This window comes from Hordeum vulgare, chromosome 2H, assembly GCF_904849725.1.
Source record: "Hordeum vulgare subsp. vulgare chromosome 2H, MorexV3_pseudomolecules_assembly, whole genome shotgun sequence".
In the NCBI taxonomy this organism is placed as follows: Eukaryota; Viridiplantae; Streptophyta; class Magnoliopsida; order Poales; family Poaceae; genus Hordeum; species Hordeum vulgare.
Genome location: NC_058519.1, coordinates 212194150 through 212216823, shown reverse-complemented (window position 1 = coordinate 212216823; position 22674 = coordinate 212194150).

Sequence of the window (22674 nt, the reverse complement as noted above, 5' to 3'; positions counted from 1 at the left end):
ATTCAAGGGAAGATTCCAAAAGAAGAAAGTAAGAAAATGCTACAACTGTGAGGAAACCAACCACTTCTCCAATGACTGCCCTTATGAGAAGAGAGAAGATAAACCAAGGTTTTCGAAGACCTTTGTAAAGAACAAATTGCACTGCTAACATCGTCACCTATTATTAATGTTGATATCAAGGTTTCCGAAGGCTTACTCCTCACCTATTATTAATGTTGATACCTGCACTGCTAACTCTAGTAGTGAACTGGCATCTATTCTTGAGGAAAACTATTCGCTAAAGGCACGGCTAGATAGAGGTCTCATGACATGTGCACAAGGACAAAAGACTCTCAATGAGATCTTAAGTCAACACAATGAAGTCTTTGCCAAGGAAGGGCTTGGGTTCAATCCAAGCACCGCCAAGAAAAGTGTATCTCCTCTCAAGTGCACCACCCCGCTTAAAGAAATATTTGTACGAGAGGGACACAAGGAGAAAGGTAAGGTTGTGAGTGGGTCGGCCACTAGGGGTTTGCCCACTCTCAACAAGACAACTGGGTTCATGCCTCCATCCTATGTACTTCGCAAATCAAAGGAAGGAGAGGTTTATGCTAAATTCGTTGGTCCCCATAATGCATTCCGGTTTTATGCTATTTGGGTCCCTAAGACTTGTAACTAATGTGAGAGGCCCCATGACGAAATGGGCACCTCAAACCAAGTCTTAATTCGTGTACAGGTTGTTTTCTCCGGAGGAGTCAAATGGGTGATCGATAGTGGATGCACCAATCATATGACCGGAGATAGTAACTTGCTCTATGACTTCATGCAAGCAATTCGACCATACATGAGCATTGTATTCGGTGGAGGGTCGAAAGGGCAGGTAATTGGGTTGGGCAAGGTGGCAATCACTAATGACATGTCTCTTGCAAATGTCATGCTTGTCCAATCTCTTCAATATCATTTGCTTTCAGTTCGCCAATTGGCTTCCGTTGGTTATGACATACTATTCAGACTAACGGATGTGAAAGTCTTTAAGAGAGACACTCTCGAAGTGGCCTTTGTTGGAGAGTTGGATGGCAACCTTTACACGGTTGATTTCTTGAAAGAGAGCACTTTCCATACAACTTGTCTGATGGCCAAGGCTGACATGGGATAGTTGTGGCATCGCCGGCTCGCCCATGTCGGCATGAGAAATCTTCAAAATCTCTTAAAAGGCAATCACATCCTTGGACTAACTAATGTATCTTTTAAGAAAGATCGTGTGTGTAGTGCATGCATAGCTGGGAAGCAACATCAATCAAAACACCCATCCAAGAATATTGTATCCACCTCAAGGCCTTTAGAGCTCCTTCATGTGGATCTGTTTGGGCCTCCTTCATGGGCAAGTCTTGGTGGGAAAAAGTATGGACTAGTCATTGTTGATGATTACTCAAGATACACATGGGTATTCTTTCTCAAGTCCAAGGACGAGACGAAGATCACCTTCATTGATTTTTCCAAACAAGTCCAGCGCAAGTTTGACAAGGCCATCAAGGCAATAAGAAGTGATTATGGCTCCGAGTTCAAGAATTACACCCTAGAAGAATTTCTTAGTGATGAGGGAATTGAACATCAGTACTCCGCACCTTACACCCCTCAGCAAAATGGTGTAGCAGAGAGGAAGTCCCGTACGCTTGTGGAAATGGCAAGGTCCATGTTAGACAAATACAAGTCACCACATAGTTTTTGGGTTGAGGCTGTCAACACAGCATGTCATGCATCAAACCGGCTTTTCCTTCGACCAATATTGGAGAAGACTCCATATGAGCTCCTAACCGGGAACAAGCCCAATGTCAAGTACTTTCGTGTATTTGGATGCAAGTGTTTCATCCTCAACAAACGGGACCGGTTAGGAAAGTTTCAATCCAAAACAACTGAAGGGATTTTTGTTGGCTATGGATCAAACTCTCACGCCTACAGAGTCTACAACAAATCCACTGGATGTGTTATAGAAACCTGTGACGTGACGTTTGATGAATTTAACCGCTCCAATGGGGAGCAAGTTGATCTAAGTGATGCAGGTGAAGAAGATTCCTCGCAAGATATCTTGAACATGGGTGTAGGTGCACTTCTTTCCATGGAACGAAAATCCCATGATGATGATGAAGATGATGAGAGTATTTCTCATCCTCAAGACAGTTCACTGCCCGTACCTCCACAAGATACTAGCACGCATATCATGCCAGTTGTTCAAGATCAAGTGGGAGAACATGTCTCTCACCCTGATCACACTCAAGAACAAGTTGAATTTCAAAGAGCTAGACCAAAGTATGGATATGGTTGATGATGAACCTCAACAGGTGCAACGCAAAGAGGAATATCTTCCACCGCACGTTAATGATCCATATGTTGAGGACGTTGATGATGGAAACGAAGTCGAACCTCGTGAAACCCTGACCTCCATCATGCCACGTGTGGCCGGTCGGGTTGATATTGATCAAATCCTCACCGGCATGTCGGAAGGTAGAGTGACTCGTAAACAATTAACAAACTTTTGTGCTCACTTTTCGTTTGTCTCTAGTACTGTGCCACACAGGGTTCGGGATGCATTGTGTGACAATGACTGGCTCCTTGCTATGCAAGAAGAGTTAAATAGTTTTACACGCAATGAAGTATGGTCATTGGTAGAACGACCAACTGAGGAACACAATGTCATTGGAACTAAATGGATCTTCAAGAACAAGGAATATGAGAATGGGACTGTCCTCCGCAACAAGGCAAGGTTAGTAGCTCAGGGGTACTCCCAAGTTGAAGGTTTGGACTTTGGTGAGACTTTCGCCCATGTTGCTCGTCTAGAATCCATTCGCATTCTATTGGCCTATGATGCTTTCAATGGTTTTACTTTGCATCAAATGGATGTGAAAAGTGCTTTCCTTAACGGTCCTCTACAAGAAGAGGTATATGTATCACAACCACCTGGGTTTGTTGACCCCCATCACAAAGACCATGTGTACAAACTTCACAAGCCTTTGTATGGCCTCAAACAAGCACCCCGTGCTTGGTACGATCATCTTAAGAAGTTCTTACTCGATGATGGATTTGTGAGAGGGGTGATCGATCCCACTCTTTCTACTAAGAGGGAAAATGGTGATTTGATCTTATGCCAAATCTATGTAGATGACATCATTTTTGGTTCTCCTAAGATCCATTTATGCAAGAATTTTGCGACCTCCATGACCAAGACCTTTGAGATGTCACTCAACACGGACTTGAAGTTCTTTCTTGGGTTTCAAATACAACAATTTCAAGAAGGAATTTTCTTGTCTCAAACTAAATACCTCAAGGACATTCTAGAAAAATTTGATATGACAAATGCTAAACCAATGAAGACACCCATGGCCACAGATGTTGTTCTAAATGAAGACACCAATGGTATTCCTTTTGACCCATCTACTTACCGCTCTATGATTGGTGCGTTACTTTATTTTTGTGCATCTAGACCGGACATCATGTTAAGTGTAGGCATATGTGCTAGATTTCAAGCTTCCCCTAGGGAAAGCCATCATACGGCGGTTAAGCATATTCTTAGATACCTTGTTCACACCCCAAAGTTAGGCCTATGGTACCCTAAGGATGCAAAGTTCGATCTTATTGGGTACTCCGATGCGGATTGGGCTGGTGACAAAGTGGGACGGAAATCCACTTCCGGTGCATGGCAGTTTCTTGGACGTTCCTTGGTAAGTTGGTCCTCGAAAAAGCAGAATTGTGTTTCTCTCTCCACGGCCGAGGCTGAATATATTGCAGCCGCAAGCTGTGCAACCCAACTGCTATGGATGAGGCAAACCCTAAAGGATTATGGCATCACGTATCGACACGTGCCTCTTCTCTATGATAATGAAAGTGCCATCAAGATCTCCGAGAACCCCATTGATCACCCTCGCACAAAACATATTGATATTAGGTATCATTTCTTGAGAGACCATGTGCAAAAGGGTGACATTGATATTTCTCATGTGGGTACCGACATGCAGCTCGCTGACATTTTCACCAAGCCACTTTGCGTAGCAAGATTCTGTCAACTTAGGCGTGAACTTGGTATCTTGGAGCTTGATAACATAACTTGAAATCTTGTACACATGCACACACTCACATTATGTTCTTGTCTTGATGTCGGCATGCATTTAGGGGGAGACACTAGCACTCACGTCATAATTTTTGTTTTAACCCTATAATATGCATAAATCAACTACCTTCCACAAGTAGTATATATAATTCTTGTAGGCAACACTGTTGGGTGTCCCTTGTGATAAACCATGTCAAATCACCTCATCATCTAAATCCCAGAAATTGCCTCTCCCTACTTCTCTCTCGATCGTCCGACGAGTCTCGGACGTCCGACGGCTAAACACACTCCGGACGTCCGGCCCATGTCGGTGGTCCGACGGCTGATGCTCTCCGGACGTCCGACACATCGGTAGCCTCTATAAATAGAGGGGCGCGGGTTGGGCATTGCCCTAGCCCCCACGCGCCCCTCTTTCTTACAGCCGCCTCCCCAGCCGCCGCCAGCTGCCTGAGGAACTCGACCTCGCTGCCACCGGGGCCCTGCCCCGCGATCTGGCTATTCTCCTCCGTGGGATCCTTCTTCCATCCCTCTCCTCTCTCGATCTGCAGGTATCCTCTCGGTCTCTCTCGTGATTGGTTCCCCTTTCTCACTAGTTCATGTGTTCGTTCATGTGTTTTGACCGTGACCGTTCCCCATTGGGTTTCCAATCGTGTAGGCCTTTTTCCATCATGCCCAAGATTAAGCACACTGCCCGGAAGAACTTTGTTGGCTCATCCGCTCGTGCCCCTCCTGGCACGGGGTCGGATGACTCCGATGTACCATGTCGTCCCTTCAAACGGCTCGCCCGGCTTCCTCCTCCACATCCCCGCTCCTCGTCTGATGGCTCTGACTTCGAGGATGAGCTTGTAGCTGAGGAACATGTTGAATACGTTGTCGTTCGGAAGACTATGCCGAAGTCGGGGACTCACGGACCCTCATATATGCCACCGCCTCCTCCTGAACAGCCCGAGGGTGATGCTCGTCGCATCTCCCTTGAACCTCCTCCTGCTTTAGGTCGTCAAGTCAAGGACTTCACCAAGGTTCCTAAGTCTTCCTACTTTACATTCCGCCGCGATGTTAACCAATTTTCTGTTGAACGTGACTCTATGGACTCACGTTTCCGCACACACGTCCAAGCGGACATCTTTTCTACTGTCATCGTTCCTAAGGGTCTCTCAGTACATCATTATATTGATCTTGAGCATATTCGCACTCACCGGGTGAAATACCCGGGTGCCATTGAGCTCATTGAGTCATCGGGGCTCGCTACCCCCTTTGCTTTTCGGTGCAATTTTAACAGTGCCGCTATTCATCAATTTTATGCCACATGTTTCTTTGGCTCAAACAACACTGTTAGCTGGATGACTTCTGATGTTGAGTTCACAGCCTCTTATGATGAGTTTGTTGCCACACTCGGTTTCCCCGACTCCGGCACCAAAATCCATAAGAATGATCCTAACCATGCACATAAGCCCGTTGAGGCGTGTGGCCTTCTCCTCAAACCACTTCGTGAACTTGATGCAGACGAACGGATGAAGGATCTTAACCAAGTATCCATCTGGCGCTCTCCCTTCTTTATCATTTTCATTGTCTTATCAGCACCATCTATCCCAAGATGAGTGATAGGGGATCCTGCAGCGGCTACTGTATTGATATCATGTCACATTTACACGAGTCCCCCAAGCGCAAGATTAATGTGCCTCACTTTCTCTGGCATGAGATTCGGCTCGCTAGTCTTCAATACAAGCGAGCCTTCCCTCATGCCCCCTTCATCCAGGCCTCTATTCACCATGTTGTTGAATTCACTATTGCTCCCACTCACACGCATCACAAGTGGGCCATTCCCAATCACATGGCGGATGACTATGCTCCTAAGAAAACCTCATCCACCTCCACTCGCCGCACTGCTGCCCGGTCAGCAACCCCTTCATCCAGCTCAGCTCCTCTCAGTCGCTTTGCCAAATTCATCGGCAAGGCACATTCTGCCATGATGAAAGCTTTCTCTTTCCAGTGCGGTCAAACTCATGATGTGGTTTCTCGCCTCGTCTCCTCCAAGAATGCCCTCAAGGCTCGTCTGAGAGACTCGGGCGCTCTTGATGTGAGTGACGATGAGGATCTTCATGCTGCTCCTCCTTCTGACTTTGGCTTCCCATGTGGTCCTGAGTGGGCTGATTTTCTTGACGAGGCTGGTGGCAGTGGCTTGCCTGACGATGAGGATGATGAGAATGATGTTGCTGATGATCTCTGAGCATGGTTGATGATTTTCGTGCCTCCCTTTTAGGTACTTGATGCCAAAGGGGGAGTAATGTATCCTAGTTTTAGTCTTTGGAGATTTAGTTTTTAAACTCAATTTGCATGTTTGTGTAATGTAATGGATAAACGACGGTGATGCACTATGTATGGCTACCTATGAATGTCGTGATTGCTATGAATTCCTATGATATCATCGTATGCTATTATGTTTTGCTCTATTACTTCATATGATGATCAATTATCTTTACTAAGTCACATGATATTTTTGATACACACATTAAGGGGGAGCTCCGATATTTTACCATGCACATACTAAGGGGGAGCTCCGTACTAAACCTCTCCAAAGCTAAAATGTATGTTAAATCTTTTGAGAGCTATGTATATGTTGTCATCAACTACCAAAAGGGGGGAGATTGAAAGTGCAGTCATGCCCTGAATCGAGTTTTGGTGTTAATGACAACACATACATAGGAAACTAATCTTATTTGTTGAGTGTATCTCAGGATGGCAAGTACTCTTAGTAGATCGATAATTATGTGCCAAGGTGGCCTGAGAAGATCGGGACTTATATGTCAAGAAGGCTCGGGATTGAGAAAAGATGATGTAGCCTATCCTTTAAATTTACTATTCTTGAGTATAGGGATCCCGCACTATAAAGAGGGGATCACGGGTTTTGCGATGAACTTGCTCATACTACATATCTACTTTTCTGCTCATACCACATCTCCACTACTCTGCTTTTATCTCAAAACAGAACCAATGCCTCGGACATCCGGCTTCCTCCAGACGTCCGAGAGCCGGGCGCCCGACCACTTCGGAAATCCGGAACCTTATACAAGAGAAATCCAGAGTCAAATAACTCGGACTTCCGGCTCCCTCCGAACGTCTGAGGGCTGGACGCCCGACCACTTCGGAAAACCGGAACCTTGCACCAGAGAAATTTGAGTCAAATAACTCAGACTTTCGACCTCCTCCTGTCGTCCGAGGGCCGGACGTCCGACCTCCTTCGGAAATCCGGTGCCCTTGAACAGAGCCAAAGTATCGGACATCCGGCTTCCTCCGGACGTCCGGTCCCTGTTCGACTACACAGTGGTTCCTGATATATATGCATCCCTCGGACGACCAACCCCTGTCGGACGTCCGACCCCTTGTGGGCGTCCGGACATCCGAGAACTGTCGGATGTCCGACCACTGATAGACTTAAGTGACCCCAACGGTTGTTTTAGTCTCCCCACTATATATACCCCCCTCCCACTTCGTGAGAGGCTGTTCAACACAGCAAGAACACTTACAAGAACACCTTCCTCCTCACTCGCTCTTGCCTACACCCAAACTTAGATCCCAAGAGCATTTGTGAGCCCCTTTGAGTGTTGTCCCAATCAAAAGATAGATCATCTCCTTCTCCTCCTCTCCACCAAACCGATTTGTGATTTGAGCAAGTTTTGAGCAATCCCCGTGATCTTGTTACTCTTGGAGGTTGGAGACTCCTAGGCGGTAGGAGTCTTCGGAGAGGAATCAAACCATTGTGATTACCCCCCGAAAAGTTTGTGAGGGTTTGGAAGCCACCTCAAGGCTTACCACTAGTGGTTGAGAAACGCCTTCGTGGTGTTGTCTCAAAGGGAGAATAGGGTGAGCCTTCGTGGCGTTGGTGTGCCTTCGTGGTAACATCCGCCCCTCTAACGGTGACGTAGCTTCCCTCCAAGGAAGTGAACACCGGGATACATCCTCGTCTCTCTTGGAGTTTCGGTTATCCCTAACCCTAACTCTCTACTTGTGTTAATCCTTATTACGTACTTGCATTTGATTATTGTTTACCGACTGCCTTACTTTACTCTAAATAGCTTACTCTTTGTCTTTGCAATTATTAGGCTCACGCTCATATTCCGCACCATTGCCTAAAATTGCTAAGTAACTATTAAAATTTGGAATTGTACCTATTCACCCCCCCCCCTCTTGGTCCATCTCGATCCTTTTCATATACGCCTGGATCTTTCCTCACCACATGATGCTCGCCAACTAGTAGATTGAGGTTGGAATAAGAAGTTGACTTAACATGAAAATTAAGTATCATAAAAGTAAATAGATTGTCCCTTTGCAATGGGAAACAAGGATTTGCACACATGCTAGAGCTCAATGTTTTAAAACAGAGATGAATATGTAACTTCGGGTGGTGTGCCTTTAATGTCAACATTACGACAAGAGTTTTCAACATCTTCCATGCTAATCACATTATTGGCAGTTCTCAAATGGAATTGAAATTTAACCCCCCTCGACCATTCAAACACATTACATGGCTAGTTGTATCCACGGGTACCATCCAAACAATCAACTTTCCAGGGGGATTTCTTGTTTATTTTTAATTTTTTTATGCGGGCCTGGGCATCCTTTTTACCATCCTATTGCGTGCAATGACAAGTGAATAAACACTCATCTTGAGGATGACCCACTTAGCATGGAAGATAATTACCGCCATATCTCTCCATGAGCGGTATGAGCACACAAAATGGATGTTTATTTGAATGTTTCGAGGTGGCACATGCGAATTTACTTGGAATGGTAGTGAAATACCATATATAGGTAGGTATGGTGGACTCTCATGGAAGAAACTTGGCTCAAGGATTTCGATGCACAATTAGTATCTCTACTTAGTACGAAGTTTAGGCTAGCAAAAGGTTCTAAACAAGCACGACATGTTGGAGGTCGGGAAGGACGGTCAGTCGGTGGTGGCGTTGGAGCTGGCCGGGGCGAGGAGGAGCCCGCGCTGGTGGAGGAGGCGAACGGTGTGGTGGAGGTGGCCGGTGAGGTGGAGGTGCGCGGGGATGAGGCAAAGCAGGTGGGGCTGGCCTGTGCGAGGGCGGACGGAGGAGGGTCGGTCGGTGGCGAGGTCGGCCCTGGCGGCGCGAGGGGTGATGGGGGCGATCTCGGCCTGGCACGAAGGTGGGGTGAGGTCGGCCTTCCTACCCGAGGGAGAGGGAGATGGGGCAGCGAGGTGGGAAGGGCTCGGTGGAGTGGGATGCGAGGCGAGCGAGGGGAGGGAGGCTCGCTCGTGGGGGTCTGGTGGGTGGTGCTGCGGGAGGGAACGAGGGGTAGTGGGGGTTGCGTGGGGTTGGATCCCCTCATGGGGTGTGGCGTCTTGGAGTGGGAAAGTGAGGGAGTGGGGGTAGCTAGGGTTTCTAGGGGGTTAAATACCCCAGGGTTAAGGTGGACTGCGGTGGGCCGGTTGGGATGGTTGGCCCAGTTGGGCCGGGTTTTTTTCTTTTATTTTATTTTCTATTTTATTTATTTTTCAATTTCTGTTTTAGTTTTTTTTATTTTAGTGAACTTAAATAACTTCAAAAATAATGATTGCTAAAGGCCAATTTCTTATGTAATATTTGACAAACACCGAACATTTTTATTTTGAAATTGTAAAACTTCTATCGGTTCACTTTATCTTAAATTTGAATTTGAACGGGGTTTGAACCAACGCGAGTTTAACAACAGTAATCACTGTGACGTGGCATCATTAGCATAACATTACTGTAGCTAAATTACACATATCACTATAGCAAAAGCTCAGGATGTCACAACTCTCCCCTACTAACAAGAATTCTCGTCCCGAGAATTAAGAGGTAAGAGGAAAGAGCTCGGGGTATTCATCACGAAGATGATCCTCGCGTTCCCAAGTGGCTTCATCTTCAGAATGATTTGACCACTTCACTTTAAGTAACTTGGTGACTTTGCGACGAGTCTGACGTTCAGCCTGATCGAGAATGCAGACCGGATGTTCTTTATAAGAGAGGTCTTGTTGCATCTCAAGCATATCATGATCCACTGCTCGAATAGGATCCTTGAAGCAGCGACGGAGCTGAGACACATGGAAGACATCGTGAACCTGAGAAAGGTTCGCAGGAAGTTCCAGTTGATAAGATACTTTTCCATGCTTTTCGAGAACATTGAAAGGACCAATATAGCGAGGAGCTAACTTGCCCTTAGTCCCAAAACGGTGTACACATATCATTGCTGTAACACGAAGATAAGCCTTTTCGCCAGGTTGATAGACTATATCTTGATGATGATGGTCATACTGACTCTTCTAACGAGACTGAGCAGCCTTCATATTCTCATGAATAATGCGGACTTGATCTTTGGCATGCTGGATAATATCCGGACCGAAGGGTGATCGTTCCATTGGACGGTGACTCTGAAATTTCATATGAAGCCAAATCTAAAGGATACTTTGGAGTTAAGGATGTCCAAGAGAGTCAGGTTTCGATCCTATGGAACTTTGGGTTATTGGTCCACCATGTGGGCCAAGAGTAGGGAGAGCGGTGACATCTTATACGGTCTTGGTAGCAAGACATGTCTGAGGATAGCCTATCAGTTATGTTGGCAACAACATTGGTACCAAGGGTGGAGAACAAATAGAACCATTTCCCTGCTCGTTGGAACGAGGTGGACCAATAGGCAAAGTTCTCATCCACCGGCGACTACCAGAATGTTATCCACAATAGTAACACGGTCTTACTAACAGAGTTGTATACCGAGGTTGTTACCTAAGCAGGGAATTAACACTGCGTAGATAAGTTATGCCACAAGGAAGGTCAAACGGACCAATGGAAGGGAAAATGTGTTCACACACACAACTATTAAAGTATATAATTTCTGAGGAAAATATAGAGTATGGTATACATGATAGGTTATCAAGTACATAACCATTTTGATAAAAGGGCAAGGAGAACCATGATGTTTACCCATACCATACGGTTTGGTTAATTGACCAAGAACAATTTAGTATTGCACTTCCAACGTTCCTGTTGAAATTTAAAGTACCACATCCATGCTTCGAGGTAGCATTGACATGGTCATTAGATAAAGGTCGGACTATGGGTACACGAGGGATATATGAGGAACAACTTATAAAACTAAGTCATACAATTTCCTCATGGTAGAATGGCTAACCTTAAATATGGAACAAATTATAACAATAGGTCCTTCGGCCCGGTGTGTTGGACAAGACATCACTGTACCAGGTTACATAAAGACCAAAGTTATAATTATTGGGAAATGTTCCAACCATCATATCTGCCAGAGATTCAGATCTGATTGGTGTCAGGGCACCCCAAGCTCAGGATGCGTGGGAAGAGAAGATGACGATGCAAGATTCTCAGGATATGAAATAAACAAGCAATCCTTGGATCACGAGTTGGATTGTAAGACACATGAACACCATGTCAAGACATGTCGGAGGAGGCGGGGCCGGCCTGTGCGAGGGCGGTCGGAGGGGGGCCGGCCGGTGGCGAAGTCGGCCCTAGCGGCCTGTGGGAGGGCGGTCGGAGGAGGGCCGACCGGTGGCGAGGGGAGATTGGGGCGAGCTCGGCCTAGCGCGGAGGTGGGGTGAGGTCGGCCCCCCCTGCCCGAGGGAAAGGGAGATGGGGCAGCAAGGTGGGGAGGGCTCGGTGGTGGGATCGGTGGACTAGGATGCGGGGTGAGCGAGGGGAGGGAGGCTCGCTCATGGGGGTCTGGTGGGTGGCGCTCGGGGAGGGAACGAGGGGCAGTGGGGGCTGCGTGGGGTTGGATCCCCTTGTGGGGTGTGGCTGCTCGGAGTGGGTAAGTGAGGGAGTGGGGGGTAGCTAGGGTTTCCACGGGGTTAGATACCCCAGGTTAAGGTGGGCTCGGGTGGGCCGGTTGGGGTGGTTGGCCGAATTGGGCCGTTTTTTTCTGTTTTAGTTTTATTTTATTTTTGTAAACTTAAATACCTTTAAAAATAATGATTCCAAAAGGGCAATTTCCTATGTAATATTTGACACACATCGAACATTTTTGTTTGGACATTGAAAAACTTTTATCATTTGACTTTATCTTAAATTTGAATTTGAATGGGGTTTGAACCAACGTGAGTTAACAACAGTAATCACGGTGACGTGGAATCATTAGCATAAGATTACTATAGCTAAATTACAGAGATCACTATAGGAAAAGTTGAGGATGTCACAATCCTCAAGCTTAATTCCTACTCGCCTCGAGTAGGTAAATGATCTAGAAATAATTTATGAAGTGTGAATGCTAGTATAGTATATAAGTTTCATCTATGATAATTCCAATCACTTTTTCTAGTATGATAACCAGAAACTTTTTCATAAAAACACATGGTTGAGTAGCAATCAATTCACATGTCATGGTTCAAACAATGCATTCTCATGAAACTTAACAAACCATGTTCTTTGTCACTAAACAACTTCAATGCACCATCAAGTCTAAGTAAGAGCTCCACATAATCAATTATCATATAGTATTCTATGATTTCGAATACCCGAGGAATATTTTTAGAACAAACAACATCCATCAAACACACGGAAAGATAGGGGCTTAATGTTTCGCCTCCCAACATACTTATCATAAAGATAATTGTCAACAATAATGAATCATGATCGAGTATATTTGACTGGATATATACTGAAAGTGCGGTCATGCCCTTAATCGAGTTATGGTGTTAATAACAACACATACATAGGAAACTAATCTTATTTGTTGAGTGTATCTCAGGATGGCAAGTACTCTTAGTAGATCGATAATTATGTGCCAAGGTAGCCTGAGAAGATCGGGACTTATATGTCAAGAAGGCTCGGGATTGAGAAAGATGTAGCCTATCCTTTAAATTTACTATTCTTGAGTATAGGGATCCCGCACTATTAAGAGGGGATCACAGGTTTTGCGATGAACTTGCTCATACTACATCTCTACTTTTCTGCTCATACCACATCTCCACTGCTCTGCTTTTATCTCAAAACAGAACCAATGCCTTGGACATCCGGCTTCCTCCAGACGTCCGAGGGCCGGACGCCCGACCACTTCGGAAATCCGGAACCTTATACCAGAGAAATCCAGAGTCAAATAACTCGAACTTCCGGCTCCCTCCGGACATCTGAGAGCGGGACGCCCGACCACTTCGGGAAACCGGAACCTTGCACCAGAGAAATTTGAGTAATTAACTCGGACTTCCGGCCTCCTCGTGTCGTCCGAGGGCCGGACGTCCGACCTCCTTCGGAAATTCGGTGCCCTTGAACAGAGCCAAAGTCTCGGACATCCGGCTTCCTCCTAATGTTCGGTCCCTGTTCGACTACACAGTGGTTCCTGATATATATACATCCCTCGGACGACCGACCCCTGTCGGACGTCCGACCCCTTGTGGGTGTCCGGACATCCCAGAACTGCCGGATGTTCGACCATTGTCAGACTTATGTGACCCCTACGGTTGTTTTAGTCTCCCCACTATATATACCCCCTCCCACTTCGTGAGAGGGTCTTCAACACAGCAAGAACACTTACAAGAACACCTTCCTCCTCACTCACTCTTGCCTACACCCAAACTTAGATCCCAAGAGCAATTGTGAGCACCTTTGAGTGTTGTCCCAATCAAAAGATGGATCGTCTCCTTCTCTCCACCAAAGCGATTTGAGATTTGAGCAAGTTTTGAGCAATCCCCGTGATCTTGTTACTCTTGGAGGATGGAGACTCCTAGGCCGTAGGAGTCTTCGGAGAGGAATCAAACCATTGTGATTACCCCCCGAAAAGTTTGTGAGGGTTTGGAAGCCACCTCCAGGCTCACCACTAGTGGTTGAGAAACGCCTTCGTGGTGTTGTCTCAAAGGGAGAATAGGGTGAGCCTTCGTGGCGTTGGTGTGCCTTCGTGGTAACATCCACCCCTCTAACGGTGACGTAGCTTCCCTCCAAGGAAGTGAACACCGGGATACATCCTCGTCTCTCTTGGAGTTTCGGTTATCCCTAACCCTAACTCTCTACTTGTGTTAATCCTTATTACGTACTTGCATTTGATTATTGTTTACCGGCTGCCTTACTTTACTCTAAATAGCTTACTCTTTGTCTTTGCAATTATTAGGCTCACGCTCATATTCCGCACCATTGCCTAAAATTGCGAAGTAACTATTAAAATTTGGAACTGTACCTATTCACCCCCCCCCACCCTCTAGGTCCATCTCGATACTTTTCAATTGGTATGAGAGCCTCGTGCTCTATTCTTGTGGCTTAACCGCCCTAGAGCGAGATGGACGGGACTCCCATTACTGTAGCTCCAGTGGAGAGGGACGGGACTTCCACGGAAATCAGGTCCTTCACCTCTGAGGACCTGGAACGGGCCCTTGCCAAGCAAAAAGAGGAGCTTGATAACATAACTTAGGTGTGAAACATGTATCTTGGAGCTTGATAACATAACTTAAAATCCTGTACACATGCACACACTCACATTATGTTCTTGTCTTGATGTCGGCATGCATTTAGGGGGAGACACTAGCACTCACGTCATAATTTTTGTTTTAACCCTATAATATGCATAAATCAACTACCTTCCACAAGTAGTATATATAATTCTTGTAGGCAACACTATTGGGTGTCCCTTGTGATAAACCATGTCAAATCACCTCATCATCCAAATCCCAGAAATTGCCTCTCCCTACTTCTCTCTCGATCGTCCGACGAGTCTCGGACGTCCGACGGCTAAACACACTCCGGACGTCCGGCACATGCCGGTGGTCCGACGGCTGATGCTCTCCGGACGTCCGACACATCGGGAGCCTCTATAAATAGAGGGGTGCGGGCTGGGCCATGCCCTAGCCCCCACGCGCCCCCTCTTTCTCACAGCCGCCTCCCCAGCCGCCGCCAGCTGCCTGAGGAACTCGACCTCGCTGCCACCGGGGCCCTGCCCCGCGATCTGGCTATTCTCCTCCGTGGGATCCTTCTTCCATCCCTCTCCTCTCTCGATCTGCAGGTATCCTCTCGGTCTCTCTCATGATTGGTTCCCCTTTCTCACTAGTTCATGTGTTCGTTCATGTGTTTTGACCGTGATCGTTCCCCATTGGGTTTCCAATCGTGTAGGCCTTTTTCCATCATGCCCAAGATTAAGCACACTGCCCGGAAGAACTCTGCTGGCTCATCCGCTCGTGCCCCTCCTGGCACGGGGTCGGATTACTCCGATGTACCATGTCGTCCCTTCAAACGGCTCGCCCGGCTTCCTCCTCCACATCCACGCTCCTCGTCTGATGGCTCTGACTTCGAGGATGAGCTTGCAGCTGAGGAACATGTTGAATACGTTGCCGTTCGGAAGACTATGCCGAAGCCGGGGACTCACCGACCCTCATATATGCCACCGCCTCCTCCTGAACAGCCCGAAGGTGATGCTCGTCGCATCTCCCTTGAACCTCCTCCTGCTTTAGGTCGTCAATTCAAGGACTTCACCAAGGTTCCTAAGTCTTCCTACTTTACATTCCGCCGCGATGTTAACCAATTTTCTGTTGAACGTGACTCTATGACTCATGTTTCCGCACACACGTCCAAGCGGACATCTTTTCTACTGTCATCGTTCCTAAGGGTCTCTCGGTACATCATTATATTGATCTTGAGCATATTCGCACTCACCGGGTGAAATACCCGGGTGCCATTGAGCTCATTGAGTCATCGGGGCTCGCTGCCCCCTTTGCTTTTCGGTGCGATTTTAACAGTGCCGCTATTCATCAATTTTATGCCACATGTTTCTTTGGCTCAAACAACACTGTTAGCTGGATGACTTCTGATGTTGAGTTCACAACCTCTTATGATGATTTTGTTGCCACACTCGGTTTCCCCGGCTCCGGCGCCAAAATCCATAAGAATGATCCTAACCATGCACATAAGCCCATTGAGGCGTGTGGCCTTCTCCTCAAACCACTTCGTGAACTTGATGCAGACGAACGGATGAAGGATCTTAACCAAGTATCCATCTGGCGCTCTCCCTTCTTTATCATTTTCATTGTCTTATCCGCACCATCTATCCCAAGATGGGTGATAGGGGATCCTGCAGCGGCTACTGTATTGATAACATGTCACATTTACACGAGTCCCCCAAGCGCAAGATTAATGTGCCTCACTTTCTTTGGCATGAGATTCGGCTTGCTAGTCTTCAATACAAGCGAGCCTTCCCTCATGCCCCCTTCATCCAGGCCTCTATTCACCATGTTGCTGAATTCACTATTGCTCCCACTCACACGCATCACAAGTGGGCCATTCCCAATCACATGGCGGATGACTATGATCCTAAGAAAACCTCATCCACCTCCACTCGCCGCACTGCTGCCCGATCAGCAACCCCTTCATCTAGCTCAGCTCCTCTCGGTCGCTTTGCCAAATTCATCGGCAAGGCACATTTTGCCGTGATGAAAGCTTTCTCTTTCCAGTGCGGTCAAACTCATGATGTGGTTTCTCGCCTCGTCTCCTCCAAGAATGCCCTCAAGGCTCGTCTGAGAGACTCGGGCGCTCTTGATGTGAGTGACGATGAGGATCTTCCTGCTGCTCCTCCTTCTGACTTTGGCTTCCCATGTGGTCCTGAGTGGGCTGATTTTCTTGACGAGGCTGGTGGCAGTGGCTTGCCTGACGATGAGGATGATGAGAATGATGCTGCTGATGATCTCTGAGCATGGTTGATGATTTTGGTGCCTCCCTTTTAGGTACTTGATGTTAAAGGGGGAGTAATGTATCCTAGTTTTAGTATTTGGAGATTTAGTTTTTAAACTCAATTTGCATGTTTGTGTAATGTAATGGATAAACGACGGTGATGCACTATGTATGGCTACCTATGAATGTCGTGATTGCTATGAATTCCTATGATATCATCGTATGCTATTATGTTTTGCTCTATTACTTCATATGATGATCTATTATCTTTACTAAGTCACATGATATTTTCGATACACACATTAAGGGGGAGCTCCGGTATTTTACCATGCACATAGTAAGGGGGAGTTCCGTACTAAACCTCTCCAAAGCTAAAATGTATGTTAAATCTTTTGAGAGCTATGTATATGTTGTCATCAACTACCAAAAGGGGGGAGATTGAAAGTGCAGTCATGCCCTTAATCGAGTTTTGGTGTTAATGACAACACATACATAGGAAACTAATCTTATTTGTTGAGTGTATCTCAGGATGGCAAGTACTCTTAGTAGATCGATAATTATGTGCCAAGGTGGCCTGAGAAGATCGGGACTTATATGTCAAGAAGGCTCGGGATTGAGAAAAGATGATGTAGCCTATCCTTTAAATTTACTATTCTTGAGTATAGGGATCCCGCACTATAAAGAGGGGATCACGGGTTTTGCGATGAACTTGCTCATACTACATATCTACTTTTCTGCTCATACCACATCTCCACTACTCTGCTTTTATGTCAAAACAGAACCAATGCCTCGGACATCCGGCTTCCTCCAGACGTCCGAGAGCCGGGCGCCCGACCACTTCGGAAATCCGGAACCTTATACAAGAGAAATCCAGAGTCAAATAACTCGGACTTCCGGCTCCCTCCGAACGTCTGAGGGCCGGACGCCCGACCACTTCGGAAAACCGGAACCTTGCACCAGAGAAATTTGAGTCAAATAACTCTGACTTTCGACCTCCTCCTGTCGTCCGAGGGCCGGACGTCCGACCTCCTTCGGAAATCCGGTGCCCTTGAACAGAGCCAAAGTATCGGACATCCGGCTTCCTCCGGACGTCCGGTCCCTGTTCGACTACACAGTGGTTCCTGATATATATGCATCCCTCGGACGACCAACCCGTGTCGGACGTCCGACCCCTTGTGGGCATCCGGACATCCGAGAACTGTCGGATGTCCGACCACTGATAGACTTAAGTGACCCCAACGGTTGTTTTAGTCTCCCCACTATATATACCCCCCCCTCCCACTTCGTGAGAGGCTGTTCAACACAGCAAGAACACTTACAAGAACACCTTCCTCCTCACTCGCTCTTGCCTACACCCAAACTTAGATCCCAAGAGCATTTGTGAGCCCCTTTGAGTGTTGTCCCAATCAAAAGATAGATCATCTCCTTCTCCTCCTCTCCACCAAACCGATTTGTGATTTGAGCAAGTTTTGAGCAATCCCCGTGATCTTGTTACTCTTGGAGGTTGGAGACTCCTAGGCGGTAGGAGTCTTCGGAGAGGAATCAAACCATTGTGATTACCCCCCGAAAAGTTTGTGAGGGTTTGGAAGCCACCTCAAGGCTTACCACTAGTGGTTGAGAAACGCCTTCGTGGTGTTGTCTCAAAGGGAGAATAGGGTGAGCCTTCGTGGCGTTGGTGTGCCTTCGTGGTAACATCCGCCCCTCTAACGGTGACGTAGCTTCCCTCCAAGGAAGTGAACACCGGGATACATCCTCGTCTCTCTTGGAGTTTCGGTTATCCCTAACCCTAACTCTCTACTTGTGTTAATCCTTATTACGTACTTGCATTTGATTATTGTTTACCGACTGCCTTACTTTACTCTAAATAGCTTACTATTTGTCTTTGCAATTATTAGGCTCACGCTCATATTCCGCACCATTGCCTAAAATTGCTAAGTAACTATTAAAATTTGGAACTGTACCTATTCACCCCCCCCCCTCTTGGTCCATCTCGATCCTTTTCATATACGCCTGGATCTTTCCTCACCACATGATGCTCGCCAACTAGTAGATTGAGGTTGGAATAAGAAGTTGACTTAACATGAAAAGTAAGTATCATAAAAGTAAATATATTGTCCCTTTGCAATGGGAAACAGGGATTTGCACACGTGCCAGAGCTCAGTGTTTTAAAACAGAGATGAATATGTAACTTTGGGTGGTGTGCCTTTAATGTCAACATTACGACAAGAGTTTTCAACATCTTCCATGCTAATCACATTATTGGCAGTTCTCAAATGGAATTGAAATTTTACCCCCCTCGACCATTCAAACACATTACATGGCTAGTTGTATCCACGGGTACCATCCAAACAATCAACTTTCCAGGGGGGTTTCTTGTTTATTTTTAATTTTTTTATGCGGTCCTGGGCATCCTTTTTACCATCCTATTGTGTGCAATGACAAGTGAATAAACACTCATCTTGAGAATAACCCACTTAGCATGGAAGATAATTACCGCCATGTCTCTCCATGAGCGGTATGAGCACACAAAATGGATGTTTATTTGAATGTTTCGAGGTGGCACATGCGAATTTACTTGGAATGCTAGTGAAATACCATATATAGGTAGGTATGGTGGACTCTCATGGAAGAAACTTGGCTCAAGGATTTCGATGCACAATTAGTATCTCTACTTAGTATGAATTTTAGGCTAGCAAAAGGTTCTAAACAAGCACGACATGTTGGAGGATCCATAACAATATAACTTCTATGCAAATATACCCAAACATAACCATGATGTTGTCTTCCTTGTACAACTTCAACTATTTGATCAAGGTTGAAAATAATTGATTGGTATTCACAATCGTAAAAGATGTCCAAGATAATATATTTGTATGTGAAAGTTCTCTGTCTTCTACTAATCATTCATGGGTTGCTTGTATGACTAATATTGTGATTGTCAAACTTCAATAGATTTTTTTCTAAACCAAATGTGAAACTACTACAAGGCATAAAGCACACTGATAATTTCATATTTATGATATTTCGTTCATTCACAATTTACTCTTAGGATATAAGTGGAGCACAAGAGTAAACATGAAACTACTCTCAAAAGATATAAGTGAAGATCAATGACTAGTTAAACATCTAAGTAGCTATGTGAGGACTCTCTCTCAATAAAGATTTCCAGGTCTAGTATTTTTGTTCAAATAGCAAACAAAACAAAATTGCACACGACTAATAGCACATATCATGTGGACAAATAAATTTTTGGTTCAACATAGGCTAATCGATATTTGTTTGATCAAGAGAGGTGTGATGCGTAGCATCCCCAAGCTTAGATGCTTTATATTTCTTGAAATCTTTACTTGGGGTGCCCTGGGCATCCCCAAGCTTGAGGTTTTCTATCTCTTTCAATCCTCTCATATCCCGGTTTCACCTAAGTCTCAAAAAATTCATCCACGCAAAACTTGAAAAGAACTCGTGAGATAGGTTAGTGCACATCAGAATAAATCAACACTTCATGTACTGCCAAGACAAGTTGCATAACAATGTTCAAACAATAGGTACTGTATACTTTCATTTCCAAAATTTATATCCACTAATATAAGCCATGAAAAATCTAGGATAAGTATATAACAAAAATGTGACAGCAATCTATCCAAATAGAATAATCTGTAGCAATCTATTTGAACAGTGTACTTCTGCAACTCCAAAAATTATGTCAATTAAGAGATAATAAAGAACATAAACAATTTGCTACCCATGGTCTTAGCTACACATGGACCCAATTTTTATCTCTTGTTAATTTGATAAATTATTTTGAAATATTAAAAATAACTCTATAGCGAAGCTATCGTGGTTTTGGACTAGCCATGTAAGCAAGCATGCAATTACGCCAAAAAGGGAAGGAAAAAATACCGAGAAAAGTGAGAAACGCCCTTTCTACACAACAAAAAGACACTAGTGTCAAAAAGGTAACAAAAAATACAAATGAAAGTGAGAAAAGGTCATTCATATACAACAAAAATGCACTTGTGCCAATGCCATTGAAACACGACACCTCGTATATCAAAAAGGCACTTATACCAAAGGGTGTGTAGCTACCACCATTCATAGGAAATTGCCTCTCTAATATATAATTTGTATCACAGTACTGTGTAAAAATTCAGAAACTTTCCACATTCGAGTAAATTCTGATAATTCAAATACTACAGCAAAAGTTTCTGTTTTTGTACAACACACGTCACACATGCAATTCACGCATTCTAAAGGCAATTCTTGGAACTCTTTATTGAAAAAAGATTATGAATAACAGCAATATAATACTAAAAAAGTAAAATGATGCTCCAAGAAAAACACATAGTGAAAGCACATATGCTCCCTTGGTGATTTCGATAATTCATGACAACATACATTGTCTCTTGGACGAACACTTTTACCTAGATATTTCAGGATTAGTCCATGGAGAGCTATGGCTTAAGGTTTATGTGGAGATACCCCTGGATCCAAGAAAGGAATAATGTTGGCTCAAGCTTCAAGCTAGAAGACTCTTCATTTTATATTTGTGAGAAATCACTTTTTGAGTCCATAGGAAAGCCAATACTATCAAAAAGGGGGTGAGGTAGTAAAATGAACTGATTGCTCAAATGCTCAAAGTTAGCCACCAAGACACTCAGTCATTTTCCCCCACATTTCCACTCTGTCAAGTTCCACATTCACAAATTCGGTGTCACCAACATTTTCACATCAGACCCACCGAGTTTGAACCTCAGACAGAACCCTAGCCATTCCCACCCAATCGGTGCAACCGAAACTGCATCGGTGCTACCGAGTTTGGGTGACCAACATTCTGTTGCCAAGATACACAAAATCAGAATTTCCGAGTTTGAGTATCGGTGCCACCGAGTTTGGCCATCTGACCGTTAGTCACCTTTTCGGTGCCACCGAGTTGTATATATCGGTCTCACCGAAATTCAAAAGTTCACACCTTTAGTGCTAGTCGGTACCACCGAGTTTCCAACTTTGGTGTCACCGAGTTTGCTCTTTTGTGTGTAACAGTTGGATTTTGGCTGATGCGTGTATATACGCCTTCACCCACCTCTCATTCGTGGGAGAAGCACTCGGAACACGCACTTCATTTCCAGATCCATTTTCTGAGAGAGAGAACCACCTGCTCATGTGTTGAGACCAAGATATTCCAATCCAATCATTTGAAACTTGATCTCTAGCCTCCCGAGACTGCTTTCCACCAAATCAACCTCTCCTACCCATGCACATTCTGTAAGAGAGTGATTTTTGTTGAGGAGACTATCTTTATAAGCACAAGAGCAAGGAGTTCATTGATCTACGACATCTATTACCTTTTGGAGGGTGGTGCCTCGTAGATTGGTTAGGTGTCGCTTGGGAGCCTCCTACTTCGTGTTGTGGAATTGAACCAGGATGTTTGTAAGGGCAAGGAGATCACCTACTTCGTGAAGATCTACCATGAGTAAGGCTAGTCCTCCATTGACAGAAGCTGTGGTGGGATAGACAAGGCCGCTTCTTTGTGGACCCTCCGTGGGTGGAGCCCTCCGTGGACTCTCGCAGCCGTTACCCTCCCTGGGTTGAAGTCTCCACAAACATGGACGTACGATAGCGCCACCTATCGGAACCATGCCAAAAATCGTCGTGTCAACCTCATGTGTTTGATTTCCCTACCTTACTCCTCTATTTACACTTGCAAGTTTACTTTCCGCTGCTATACTCTTAGAATTGCAGGTGTAGGGTGACCTAGACTTGTTACAACTGCTAGATTCCTGCCCTCCTAGAAATTAGGTTAGGCTAGAATTTTTTATCTTGACATGTAGTCTATTCACCCCCCCCCCCTAGACACATCTTCTATCGATCCCTCAATTGGTATCAGACCAAGGTATCCAAAACCTTGGTTTTACCGCCATTGGAGGAAGATGAATGTGACTA